Consider the following 3,314-nt stretch of genomic DNA (forward strand, 5'->3'; position numbering starts at 1 on the left):
ACGAACTATTCCTTTATGTATCGATTGTTGTCTTACAACCTAAAGTGCCTCCTCAGCATGATTACTTTCACAAAAGTGCTCATTTTCATGCTACCACCTTTACACGACTGAATACTACAGTATTTTAACATAGTTTTGGCCAAAGTAAAGCATTCAAATGAATTGTCTAAGTGCTTTTATAACAAAGGTCTTCCGTTCACTTATCAATTTTTCTCTGCAATAGTTAAATATGATATTGAGATCAGTTGAGATTTCAGATGAAAACAAAATGAATCTATATCCTGAATGATTGTTTGGATAATTTTAAAAATGACCCTTTAAGGCATTTATTTTTTGCACTAAAATGCATTTAAAATGGAAAAGTGTTTTTTAAAGGGACTGTGTGGGACATTGAACATGAAATTTGAATTACTACTGATAAAGCACAGATCTTGGTGATCATTTCTTTTGTTGATCGACTGTAATGAAGTATTTCTGGAACATGGAAAATAAGTGCAAAGTATTTTTGTCTCAATGTATTAAATTAAAGTTATAAATGGAACTTTTTGTGTTGCTTTTTTTCTAGACAACACGTCTCTGTCTATGCCCTGCCTCTCTGTTGCTATGCCAATGACATCTAGTGGTAAAGGGGGAAAATGCTATGGGACTTTGACTCAAAACAGTTTTGAAATTCTTATTACAGCATTGCCATGCATGGAATTTAGACTTTATCTGGTTATGTTCATATTTTACATTCTGATTCCCCATTTCACATCCCTTTAAAAGAAAGGGGTATGCTGCATATATAGTTATTTCCTGATTCTCTTATGTAAACCAGATCACAGTGAACCACATAGTGTTCTGCCAAGTCAGGCTCAAAAGTTTAATGGCACACTTTCCACATGTGCAACTACGTAAAGTCACTTTGAACAATTCTTCTGCTTATATCTGCAGTGAGCATAATTAAAGCGGTTTTAATTTTACCCTCTGACTTACATTTCAGGATGATTGGATTGTGGGGAATAGGTGCGTGATGAACCCTGTTAAACCAATGCCAATTAGGTTAGTTTCTTGTGGGCTAACAAGAACAACCCCCTGAGAAAATACCAATAAGTATGATGGCAATTAGACAAGATGGAGGACCCAGTGCAAGTCCTTTGAGGTTATGTAGTGAAAGTCCAAACAAGTTGGTTTACAAAGAAGTTATAAATCAATAAGGTTGCTCAAAAGCAGTTGAATTTAATCAAACAGACCATCCCTGTGATAGCACATAGCAGTCTGTGGCCTATAAGCTTTCACAACCCACATAATGTGTGCAGAAACGATCAATATCTCATAAAAACAGAATGTTAAAGGCCATATCAAGATATGTTTTAAATTGACCTCTTACTGGACTGGCTAGGAAAACTTACACTGCTCCGTGTTCATGTGGTAAATGACTGCACAACACTGTGTGCAGTGTACCATAGATTATTACAACACTCTTTGGAACGTCTACAATAAGCGTGTTCAATCAAAAAGCGTGGCACTCAAATTACCATCTCGCCTCCAACGGCCTAATCAATAATTAAGCGCGTTATTTTGAATAAACATATATTTTATTTGCTACTTGGATCATCTTACGTTTTATGTTGTTTAGCTTTCTTTTTGCTGTAAATTATTGCTTGTTGGAATGTTGGGGGAAGAAATATTATACTCCAAACTTCAAACCAGTCTCTCTGGTTCAGTAGAATTAATCTCAACAAACAGGCTTCTTCAACTGACTCACACATATTTATTATTGTCAGTCAAAGTTTCTTTCAAAATTCCATAGTTACCAGAACCAGAACTTGTGGCCACTGATATATACATATGGGGTGCACAAAAATGTCCCTTTCATCTAACACTAATATTTCATAATATTATATTCTAGGCATATCTAGTTATATGTTTAGAAACTGTAGTGACCATTTAAATTGATGTATTTGGCATAAATGGATGACACGCTGTATTTTATATAGTACAGTATGTTTGAAAAATAATGTCTTCATAAAGGTAAAATGCCACTTAAAGGAAAATTCCGGGTTCAATACAAGTTAAGCTCAATCGACATCATTTGTGGCATAATGTTGATCCCTACAAAAATAATAATTTTGACTTGCCCCTTCTTTTTTTATTTATTTTTTTATTCCCTTTTCTCCCAATTTGGAATACCCAATTCCCTCTACTTAGTAGGTCCTCGTGATGGCGCAGTTTCTCACCTCAATCCGGGTGGCGGAGGACAAGTCTCAGTTGCCTCTGCTTCTGAGACCACCAATCTGCACATCTTATCACGTGACTCGCTGTGAATGACACAGTGGAGACTCAGAGCATGTGGAGGCTCATGCTACTCTCCGCGATCCACGCACAAATTACCACGTGCCCCACTGAGAGCGAGAACCACTGATCGTGACCACGAGGAGGTAACCCCATGTGACTCTACCCTCCCTAGCAACCGGGCCAATTTGGTTGCTTAGGAGACCTGGCTGGAGTCACTCGTCACCCTGGATTCGAACTCGCGATTCCAGGAGTTGCCTCTCCTTTTCTTTAAAAAAATGAAATAAATAAATCTGGGTTCCAGTGAGGCACTTACAATGGAAGTGAATGGGGCCAATCAGTAAGCATTAAAATACTCACTGTTTCAAAAATATAACCACATGACATCAACAATATACATGATTTTAGTGTGATTAAAAATCGCTTTCTAACCATTTCTGTTTAAAGTTAAAACAATTTTAAATCTTTGTTGCCATGACAATGTGATGTCAACAAAACCTAAAAAACAACTTTACAGCTCAAATAATACAGGAGTTTTAACAGATGAATTAATGTAAGTGCTTTTATAAAATTATAAGCTTCACATTTCTGCCTTTAAACCCACCTAAACATTGTAAGTGCCTCAATGTAACTTATATTTTTGCTTTTTTTAAAGAAAAGGAGGGATGAATCAAAATAATTTTTTGTGGTAATCAACATAATGCCACAAATGCTGTCGATTGAGCTCAACTTGTACTGAACCCGGAATATTCCTTTAAATCAATTCCAGGGGTGCACAAATCTCCCTTAAATAAAAAGCTCATTTCTGACCAGTTATTTTACTAAAGTTAAACTGTGGTAACATGATATTTGTTGGCAAAAATGTTCATTTTAATAATTTCATAATCATAATGAAAAGACACAACCTAAAACGGTTTTAGAGTCGTGTACAAATGAATGATTCACGTGACAGAAAATGTTAACTTGTTGCATTTCCTCCCGGAAGCAGCGAAGCAGAACCAAACTATGAGGAAACTTCCAGAAAACAATGATATAGAATT

Source organism: Myxocyprinus asiaticus, chromosome 34 (assembly GCF_019703515.2).
Source record: "Myxocyprinus asiaticus isolate MX2 ecotype Aquarium Trade chromosome 34, UBuf_Myxa_2, whole genome shotgun sequence".
Lineage (NCBI taxonomy): Eukaryota > Metazoa > Chordata > Actinopteri > Cypriniformes > Catostomidae > Myxocyprinus > Myxocyprinus asiaticus.